At 37.6% G+C, this 11608-nt stretch overlaps 1 protein-coding gene across 3 annotated transcripts in view; it reads right to left on the reverse strand.

The window, feature by feature from the left end:
• Positions 1-11608, reverse strand: part of TFAP2D (transcription factor AP-2 delta) — a 40110-nt gene that overhangs the window by 23155 nt on the left and 5347 nt on the right. The window lies entirely within an intron of this gene.

Below are 11608 nucleotides of genomic sequence, written 5' to 3' on the forward strand. Positions count from 1 at the left end.
CATCCACGGTAATGGATAGGGTTAAATATGGAGCCCGGTAGGAGGAACTGGTTATGGTAAATAAGTAAAATATCCGGGTTTACAGGCGCTCCAGAAGGTAAAACAGCTGGTGGATCAATCCAAAGGCAAGCGCCACAAGATATATAGGCTGGTCAAATTCTTTAGGTCAGTAAGGATATTGCCAGCATCAAGCAGCATATATAGGTAGGAGGGAAATTTATCCCATACGGTTTGGGAAATAAATTTCAAACATAGAAGGACCAGGAAGTGATCAATGGGTTGCAATGTAAAGTGGCATCAGCCGGACTGTTGCGCCACCGCCACCGACCACACCGTTCACGTTAGGGAGAGGGCCATTTTCCAGCTTTAGTAAATAAACCCCTGTGTGTATGTCTATGGACGCACACAACTTGACTTGGGGTGAGGGCTCACACGTTCGCATCCATAGGAAGCAATTTACTCTTATGGCACACAGAGAAGAGGAGGAGCCAAAAGCACCAGCAGGGACCCCAAAAGAGAAGGTTGGGGGTGCTCTGTGCAATTACCATTGCAGATAGCAGGTAAGTATAATATGTTTGCTATTTAAAAAAGTATTTACAATCACTTTAAGTAATACTATTTATTGGCTAACCTAATATTTTAAATATACAAGCTTATTGGACCCGTTCTTGCCTCAGGCATTATGGCCAATAGTTCTGACACCCACATATTTATCCACAGAGTATGAAATACAACCATTAATTTAATACAATATATTTTTTTGACACATTTGAGTAATAATGACTATTGTGAAAGGTTAGGATATATAGATAGTCAATAGGCTTGAATCATTGATTATATATCCACACAGGGGAGTTATGAAAGATATATAAGAGTTGTGGGGCCCAGATAATCTTTATCAGATTCACTCATCCCACCACAGACAGAGGCAATTTACACCAGCCCTGACACTTAATTCTTTGTTTATCCAATAGAGGGGTTAAATCAAGTTTGAGATATTCAGATGGATTTGGTGAAAACACCACTCCCAAATTCTTACAAAACAAGGCCACGGCTATCTGGAAGGCACCGGCAGGCAGAGGTGACACCAGCAGATCGAAAGTCATAAGAATAGATTTTGACCAGCTAATGGTAAATACGTAAAAAACACAATTTTTTTTTTATGATTTCCATTAAATTATTTAGCGAACCACCGGTATCCCTTTAGACACAACAGCGTATCATCAGCATAAAGGGAGATTTTCTCCTCCAGTTGACCCCTATGCAGGCCCACAATAGCAGGGTTCTCCCTAATCATTATGGCCAAGAGTTCCATTGCTAATGAAAACAAAAGGGGGGACAATGGATACCCCTGTCTAGTGCCCCTATGTAGTAAAAATGAGGAGGAGAGGGAGCCATTGATATGAGTCTAATGCCTTGTACACACGATAGGTTAACCAGAGGACAACGGTCTGAATGACCGTTGTCTTAGGTTAACCTATGAAGCTGACTGATGGTCCATCGTGCATACACACCATCAGTTAAAAAAAACGATCGTGTCAGAACGTGGTGACGTAAAACACAACGACGTGCTGAAAAACGAAATTCAATGCTTCCAGGCATGCGTCGACTTGATTCTGAGCATGCAAGGGTTTTTAACCGATGCTTTTGCATACTATCGATCGGTTTTGACCTATCGGTTACCAATCCATAGGTTAAATTTTAAAGAGAGTTCTCATTTATTTAACCTAAGGTTAAATAACCTATGGGGCCTACACACGATCGGTTTGGACTTATTGTCCTCTGGTTAACCTATCGTGTGTATGAGGCCTTACACAAGGCATTGAGTAGAGTACTCACACCCAGCTATGAAAAGTTGTCTCCCAGGCCACAGCGGCCAAGGATTTCCCAGCGGTAGGGCCACTTCACACTGTCAAATGATTTAGCAGCATCCAATGCTTGTCCAAGTTTGTCTGCCGGAATCTGCAAATTAAGGAACAAACGCCTTATATCATCCACAGTCGAGCGTGTAGGAATGAATCCAGATTGGTCACGATGGACCAAGTGACCAATCACCCTGACAGTTTGTTACCTAGGATATATAGATAGTGAGTTATGTGTAATTGTGGTAATTTAAATGTTTATAAGACACGAAGTCCAAGGGCAGCTAGTAGTAGGTATTTACATTCAACTGGACTTGTAATGGTGAAGACATTTTGTAGACTATCCAATTCACCTCTTCCATTCTAATGAATGCCAGGAAGGTCCCTTAGGCTTTAATTCACACAGTTATCACCAACATCTTGATCCATCTTCCCATATTCCTGCACTATTTTCAGGGTAAACACCCCAAAATGATTGCCAATCTATCCATGGCATAACTAGTAGTAGTTCCTAAATCTAAAGTACGCATAAGATCAACACCATAGTTACATAGTTGACAAGGTTGAAAAAAAGACACAAGTCCATCAAGTCCCACCTTCAGTCACATACATTTTCCAAAAATGTCTTATTCAACACCACAAAAGGGTTGATCTAATAAAACTGGAGAGTGCACAATCCAATCAGCTTCCTTTTTGTTAAAGCTTAATTGAACAAGCTGAAGTTAGAAGCCGATTGGCTACAATGCACAGCTGCACCAGATGTTGCACTCTCCAGTTTAAGTAAATCAACCCCAAAGTGAAGCTCCTAGGATTTCTGGCGATTGGATTATTCATTCCAGAACTGTCAGTATCAGAAGATGATTAGGGATAAACTGTGATTTCACCACGAAAGTACTGCATTCTTGCCAAAGAGGGATTTCTGTATTTGCTTATGTGAAATTTGCCGGAAAAAAAGTCAACTCTCTTTTTACTTATATAGAGGATCTGTTTTTTTTTTTGTGTAGCTATTGTAATTATATTTATTATATTAAGAGGTATGTTTATAAAGTAGTGAATGTGACATTCACCATGCACATAATAGCAGTGAATCTTTCTGGCGCACTTGTTTTCAATTGGAGCAACTGATATACTTGCAGTCAGTTTTTGGTGAAAGTCACATTTACTTCTTTATGAATATGCTCCTAAGTGTTCTTTTTTATTTGTGTTATTTATTTATTTAGTCATTATCACTTTATTAATTTTTTTATTTAACCTTTTAAGGTCCATTGACACAGCCATATGGGTATTTTCTGCTTGAACACAGGGGACAGCTGGCAAAAGGTCCTGTATAAAATAAGCACCTATAGTATTCATGTTTAGACGTGTTTATGCACGACTGAAATCTGCAGATTTTTGCAGCCCTGTACGCAGAGATGTCCTACTTTTTTTTTACAAAGTAGATATTTGCCAGCACACCATGGATCAACACAAAGTAGAGTCCAAACTGATTATTTATTGCATGATTACAAAGCAAGGAGAGTGCAACGTTTCGGAGTCACACAAAACCCCTTCATCATCACATGCCTGATGAAGGGATCCTGCGTGACTCTGAAACGTTGCACTCTCCTTGTGTTTTGATCATGCAATAAATAATCTGTTTGGACGCTACTTTGTGTTGATCCATGGTGTGCTGGCAAATATCTACTTTTTGACTTGAACCAGTATCCAGCTGGTTGTTGCTTCAGCACCCAAACTTTGAGAGCTCATCCAGGAACGTGTGCAATGGGAATATAAAGTACTACTTTTTTTTATCCCCAGCTATGCACAGTGCACATTATTGTAAATACATATCCCATATGCATGCATTTGTGTGCATGGGCTCATTGATAACTATAGTGCTGCATTTAGATGCTCACAAAACTAAGTGCAGTATTTTTTCTGTCTGTGTGAATGAACCCTTTCTTTTACTGTCTATTTTTTGATCTCTGTGAAAAAAAAATATTGGGGGTAAAGGGGGTTCCAGTTTTGGTACAATAACAGATTCAGGATAGTTGAAAGAGGCTTTCATAATCTCCAGGAGCCGTTGAAGTCCACGGCCCCCTTAAAAACACCCAAACCATTTTTACTATTAACTCAATGCATTTTACCAATATGGAAAAATTGTGGCCAAATTTCTTAATTTTCTCATTGATGTTGAAAAAATGAAAAGTCTCAGGCAGATTCCTCGTCATAAATACAGCATCTAGGGTGTCTACCGAGAATAGAAATGCACAACATGTTGGGGATGTCTGTATGCTAGAAATTTCCTGGCAGGTGGATGAGTAGTGCTGCGTACACACGATAGGTTAGTCTGATGAAAACGGTCTGATGGACCGTTTTCATCAGACCAAACTGATCCTGTGTGGGCCCCATCGGTTATTTATCCATAGGTTAAAAAAATAGGAACTTGTTTTAAAATTATCTGATGGATAAAAAACCTATAGAAAAAAACGATCGTTTGTGGGTACGTCCATCGGTTAAAAATCCACGCATGCTCAGAATCAAGTCGACGCATTCTTGGAAGCATTGAACTTAATTTTTTTCAGCACGTCATTGTGTTTTACGTCACCGCGTTCAGACACGATCGTTTTTTTAACTGATGGTGTGTAGGCACGACTGATCATCAGTCAGCTTCATCGGACAACTGATGGAAAAATCCATCAGACCGTTTTCATCAGACTAACCTATCGTGTACAGGGCATAAGGCATCTGTTTTGTATTCAATTTTAGAAGGCATGGTGATTTTTATGCTTTTATACCCATTATTGTCGGAGAGAAACCCACTAATGGTTCATGGCTATGACGCATTGGGGTTGATTTACTAAAGGAGTTGAGAATTAATTTTTTTCAAACAGCGTGATAGATGGAAGAAAGGAAAGGAGGAAGGAAGGAAAGAAGAAAAAATACAAAGGTAAAGGAAGGAAAGATTTAAATGTGTTACATTTTCGCACATCTCCTACCAACCAGCTTTGTCTTTAGAGCTCAAAAATAAGAAGAAAGGAGTGAAGGAAGGAATTAAATACATTACATTTTCAAACATCTGCTACCAGTTTTGTAATTTATAGGTCAAAAATAAGAAGGAAGGAAGAAAAGAAAGAAGGAAAAAAGAAGGGAATTAAATGTCCCACATTTTTGCACATATGCCACCAGCTTTGTCTTCAGAGCTCAAAAATAGGAAGACAAGGTAATATTTATAGTTTTTGGATTCATGGTTTTATAACTGTAATTATGGCAGAGATACCCACTAATCATGTTGGACAACACGATGGCAGGAAGGAACGAAAGAAGAAAAGGAAAGAAGGAAGGAAAAAAGGAAAGAAAATGGGCATGTTCTCCCTGTGCATGCTTGGGTTTCCTCCCACATTCCAAAGACATGCTAGAAGCTACTGTCTAAATTGACCCTAGTGTGTCTATGTACGAATGTGAGTTAGGAACCTTAGATTGTAAGCTCTTTGAGGGCAGGGACCGATGTGAATTTACAATATACATGTGAAGCTCAGCATAAAATTGTTGGCACTATGTAAGTACCTGTATTAATGTAAATTAAAGGTTCAGGGGCTCCAATGACAAAGTTCACCTGGTTGGAACTGCCAATGTTACCTTTAAAAGGGGCTCAGCTATCTACGTGGGTTTGCAATGTGTCATCTATAAATCAGAAATAAATGTAATAATTGTACAGGGCCAGAACAGTGTTTATGTCCCTTGGTTCCTGATAGTATCAGAAGAGGCGGGCTGAAGAAGACAGGGGTGGGATTTGCGTCAAGCTGAACAGTTTAACAATGAGCCAGAATAGCACTCTGTGAACAGGTACACATTTAGATTTAATTTTGGCTGCATATGAGCTGCCTATGTTTTTCCACAGATATAAAAAAAGACTCAGCCCAACACATGCCACCTATACCCAAAATATCTCTTTTCAGTAGACTGACCCTTAAATAATGAATGGCATGGCTGTGTTGGTCTACTAAAACCTCACAATACTTAAAGGAATCTGATTATTGGTTTCCAAAAATTCAATCCAATGCTGAATACTCTGTTCTCTTGACATTCATGGTTACTAGTTGGTGCACGATGGATAATCCTTCATTACTTCCTTCAAGAATTTACTATAACGCACAGTATCAAAAGAGATAAAAAATAAATAAAACTTCCCAAGGCATAAGAGTGCATAATAGAAACATCATTCTTTAAGACATTTTGTGCCTTAGATTGGGTGATTGTTTACAGTGACCTCCCTAGTGTGGTAATGTGCTACAGTAACCAAAAATATATGGCAAAAATAGATTATTTTTTAACCTCCCGAAAAAAACTAAATGCAAATGCAGGCAGCAGTCTCACCTTTTAAAAGGTCTACCATAGTTGAACCATGTGTAAATTTGAAATTTCTACTGAAGGAGTATAGGCTGTTCCTTTGTCACTGAAATTTTACTTAAAGTTGAGTTTTGTTCATTTTGAATATCAAGTGTAAAGGAGATAGAAAAACTGATGTATGCTTGTATGTTATTGGATGACTGAACTGAACACAGTGCCCCCTTATTCACAAAGAAAAGGCAACATTTACTTTGCAAATTCAAAAATTCTCAACTCCTTTAGTAAATCAACCCCAATGCGTCATAGCCATAGACCTCAGATGACAGCGGGGGCATGAAGGCGTGGTGTGACCATTGAGTTGCGTGTCAATGAAGCACATGAAACCATATGAAAAATGCCTAAGCAATAAGGTGGGTGGTTGGGAGTAGTTCCGGATCCTCTGCTGGTAGCAGACATTTGTCTAGCATTGCTGGGCTGGAAGAGAGTTTTAATCAAATAAGATCTGACATTCCTATCTAGAAATAAAATGCCTCGCCATTCGTATGTCAGTCACCTCTAAGCGATTTGACAAACTCAAGATCTTTTAAAACGAAAGGAGTTCAGATCATATTAATTCCCCAAAAATGTTTTGATTCAAAGTAGTTTGTATTTTATGTTGCCAAGGGCAATCGGAGGAAGAAAAAAAAAACTCTCTGTTGCCGGTAGTCTTGTCCTCTCGTCATGGCCTAGAGGCGATAGTAGTATTTAAGCTTTTTGAAATTTGCCTGGGGCATTCAGACTGCATGATCACAAAGAGGAACATGAGTTTTTTTGGAGTCCGCCATTCAGGTTTTATAAAATGGTGCGGGCCAAAGAGTCACTTTATTTTTTATGCCTTTGTATCTAAAATACAGCGTGCAAAAAGAAAAAATCTAAATTCAAATCCTATAATAAACTAAGTTTAGTGCAACTGTACACTTTACTGTGCATCAAACAGTTCACCAAAAAAATAAACAAACAGAAAAAAAAACACCCTGATCTGTTTAACTAAGCATCAATTCTTAAGAAAAAAAAAATTAATGATTAAAAATCACTGACGGCTCCCCTGTAAATAGAAGGCTAGCTACTTCAAGTAATTTCTTTTGAAATCGGATATCTGAATATTCAACCAAGGCAGAGGCTCCACTCTGTATGAGCGGCGTTAATATGATCTCAACAGAGTTTGCTACTCGGAAATATTAGCATATCAAAGTATTTGCCCCGGGCTGAAGAAGGCATCGATACACAAGAAGCAGCCAGAGTAAAGATTATTGGTTGTGATGGGGAGAGTAGAGGAGCTCGGGGCTAAATTCAGCACACCATTAACTAAAAGTGATAGCAGGGGGATCTTTGCGTCAGTTCGGCTGCAAATATTAAATCTAGACCTTGTGATGGTGGGAAGAACGCACCTGGGTAGACTGGACCGAGGGCTTTAATGATACTCCCACCTCTAGACACCAGCACAATGCAATATTACCAAGCTTTACAACTCCAAAGTGAAAGGTCATTGGATTATTCACGTCTGCTATCAAACTAGAGTTGCGTTCCCGTTCGCCCGGTATCAACAGATCGAACGTGTACAGAGCTTCTCTTAATCTTCCAGAGGCTGTTCAACCGCAAATTAATTCTACTTCCTTATTTGAATTATGGTGCAATCCTTTGACCCTTTGAGGTGCGCACAAAAAAAAGAAAATCATTTACAACCCTCACGCCTTCAAGCTATGCATGGTGGAAAGCATGAGGTTAATATTTCACAATTTTGCAAATAAGCGTGCACTGTGTTTGATTCAAAAAACAAAAACATTTTGACATAGATAGACAGATAAATAGATAGATAGATATATAGATAGATAGATAGATAGATAGATAGATAGATAGATAGATAGATAGATAGATAGATAGATAGATATTTTCCCTAAAAAAAGCATACCAAATTCAATGTTTTCCTAGACACATTTTTTAAATTTTGGTAACTCTAGAAGTAAAATTTCAGCTGTTTTACGTTTTAAAATAATTTTCACACATTTTTTAGGCTTTTGTTAAGTAAAATATAGATATATTACTAAATTCAATCTAAATCTAAACACCATATTAAATAAGACCCTTCAATTTGTTTAGTGCAAAGCACTGTTTAAATGGCTAATACGGATTTTAATCAACTATTTTCACTTGTCTATCCTATTTACAGTAACACCAGTACTGTTTAGGGTAAGGTACTAATATGTGCTCATTGCTCAACAAACAAATGTGTACATGTTCTTTTTTAGCTTTTTTTTTATATATATTTTGGAGTTCTGCCTAAAAATAAAAAATAAATCCTAATAAAATCCTTCCAAATTAAACAGAAAATTCAACCACTGATGTACTGTAAAACTGCCAGTTCTGTATTATGCTCTTTATTTTCAAACACAATATATATGAGTGAATGACATACAAAATAAAAGCAATGCATCTATTTTCCTAACATGTCAATACAGATGATTTTATTTTTTAAATGCCATTAAGAAAATGCACCCTTTTATTCATGCAATTATTTGGTCATATTCAAAATGTGAAATAATTTACTGTATTGGCGTTTTAAAGGGCCTAAAGTCAACAATTTGTATGTTTGCTTCTAGGCTAAATTATTTCCATGGCAAATTTTCACCAGACTTTGTTTTCAATGGTGCAGTGATGTCAAAACATTAAAATTTCCTGTGAAAAACATCATAAAAGCAAAAAAAAAGCAAACACCTTGCAGCTTATACTATTTAACAAAGGCTATATTTTTAGAACTTGAAGGTTAAAAGAAAAAGGTTTTCAGGTTGCAATTTTCTGTGGTATGTCTAATACTGGTTTTCTTTGTCACACCTATTGTCAAATAAAAATAACTCACAAATGGACACCCATAAGAGAGTAGGATGTCCAAGTATTCAATGGGCATTAAATGTAAAAATGGCGCTTTGGCTTATTTCAGCTTATACTGGAAGATAACGCAAAAATAATCACAAGAAATTAAAATAAATAAATACACAGGAGTAAATGAATAATGTATAGAATAAATTACAAAAAGATATCTCTTATTAATCATACAACATACATTGATTATGACTAATAAACTAATTAACCAATAAATGTAACCACCATACTTAAAATAATAGAACACAAATGTTCATAATACTAAGCTATTATTTAAATATGTTACCTAATGTAGGCCTTAAAGATATCTTTAATAAATCAATTAATTAACATGCATTGATTATGACAAATAAATTAATGAACCTATAAATGTAACCACCCTACTTAAAATAATAGAACACAAATGTTCATAATACTAAATATGTTACCTAATGTAAGCCCTACGGCTAAAACTATCCTACCTTTTAACAATCTAAAGAAATGCCAACAATTATCTAGGAAAAGTCAGGCTATGCAGAAGGAAAATGATGAAGACATACAAATGTTGGAATTGTTTATTATTGTTTTTCAATTTAATGGAAAATTTCAATTCGAGCGGGCACCAGTCCTTCCCTTCTCTATGAAGTAAGGGGAAGGAAAGTACATGCACAGTGAACATCTATCACAGAGGTCGCTTGCTATAGAGAAGTGGGGTAACATTGGCAACAATTAGGTAGCACTGGATTTATAAACAGCTTGGCCAACATTTTTGTGGTGAGAAGTTGAGTATTCCTTTTTCAAAAAGAAAATGGAACAAAGCTATCATCATGTCCCCATTAGTCAAAAAATAAAAAAATCAAGGTGGGTCCTGAATGTGCGTGAGCTGTTGAAGACAGGTAATATAGCACGGCCTTCCTTACAGGTAAGATATTTCCTTGTCCGTAGCCACCCTCAGAGGAATCAGGGCTGTTGCCTATCATGCCAGTCACATGGTGACATTGTACTGCAGGCATACACAAAGTTGGTTATAAACACAAACTTACACTCTCATCACTATTGGCCAACCACAGTGATCACATGATTAACAATCACACCAATTGGTTCCTTATACTCCCTCCAATATCCGAGAGTGGTAGCAGCAACCCAGTCCTAAACGAAAAATAGCAAAAATTTGTTGCCGTACTAAAATCTCCTTGTGGTCGCACGACTGCCAAGATAAGCTGAACATGATAATCGCATGATCTGAAACCATGCCGTGGTATAACGCGATCAACTTTCCAAATCCTAAGGCTACACACCAAAACCCAAAGGGGGTCGATTTACTAAAACTGGAGAGTGCAAAATCTGGAGCCGTTCAGAAACCAATCAGCTTCCAGTTTTTTTTTGGTCAACGCCGATTTGAACAAGATGAAGTTAGGTCTGATTGGCTACCATTCACATCTACGCTAGATTTTTCACTCTTCGGTGGTTTTACCAACCTTAAATTGTCTCGATCCAGATCTACACTGAAAAAGACCTTTGAAAAACAATTTGCAAGGAGGATGTAGAGCTTTATGGGCATGAAGGGGTTAAACAATCCTTGGCTTATCACTGAGCGGAGCTGTTCTTTCAGCACCGGCATTGTTATATACAGCGTTAGCTTCGTTGCTCTAACTGGCGAGCAGATTACCAGAACCGCCAGCTGTCTGACTCAGCCTGGAAGCTACAGTAAGCAACCACGGCGTGCATCACGGTGCAGAATACTAGGGGGCTATTACTGCATAATTACTGCATCATACTTCGGAGGGATATGTCTCGACTATTCTCTCTCTTTTGTCTCCATCCAATACGCCTCTGAGCACAAAAGTTCTTTAGGGTGAATTCATGTATCTACTGTATAGATATACTTAGGTAGATCACAATGGTCTACTGCACAGTTTGGCCAATGTCTTATATAAAAAAAAAGATTAAATAAAACTACAAATATGTTCAGGGGCAAAATAATGTGGGAAAAACATGTACTCATAAATACATATATGCTTTAAAGGCTTTTTTATTTAAGGAATGGCTTATAGTTCTTGAGTACCCCTTCTCTCTCTTTCATTCTGTCTCGGCAGATTGCCAGTGCTAAGTAGGCACGCCCATTTTTTTTGCACAATTTGCAAAAAGCATGCAGTCAATATTTTGAATATGATAGAACAACAGAAAACTGCTAAAAAATAAAACAAAAACAGCAACATTTTCCTAAATATGCACACATTGGCCAGCCTAGGTGGGTGCGTGAATTGTGTAAGCCTTATAATAATGTTCTTGTATGCAGTCTAGACTGAGTCTACGAGTTAACAGAACTATAAGAAAGGCACAGGCTACAACATACGTGTAGTTACAGAGAAGGTGGTGAGAACATTACCTACGTACGATGAGAGTAAAAAAAACAAATAACAGGGGTTCAAACCTGTCAGGTGATTAGATTAACTCTTCCATTATTGTGAAAGAACACACCTCAAACCTTAAACCTCTGCAAGTTCAAGAGTACAATCTAA

The sequence above is a fragment of the Rana temporaria genome, chromosome 4 (assembly GCF_905171775.1).
Source record: "Rana temporaria chromosome 4, aRanTem1.1, whole genome shotgun sequence".
Classification (NCBI taxonomy): domain Eukaryota; kingdom Metazoa; phylum Chordata; class Amphibia; order Anura; family Ranidae; genus Rana; species Rana temporaria.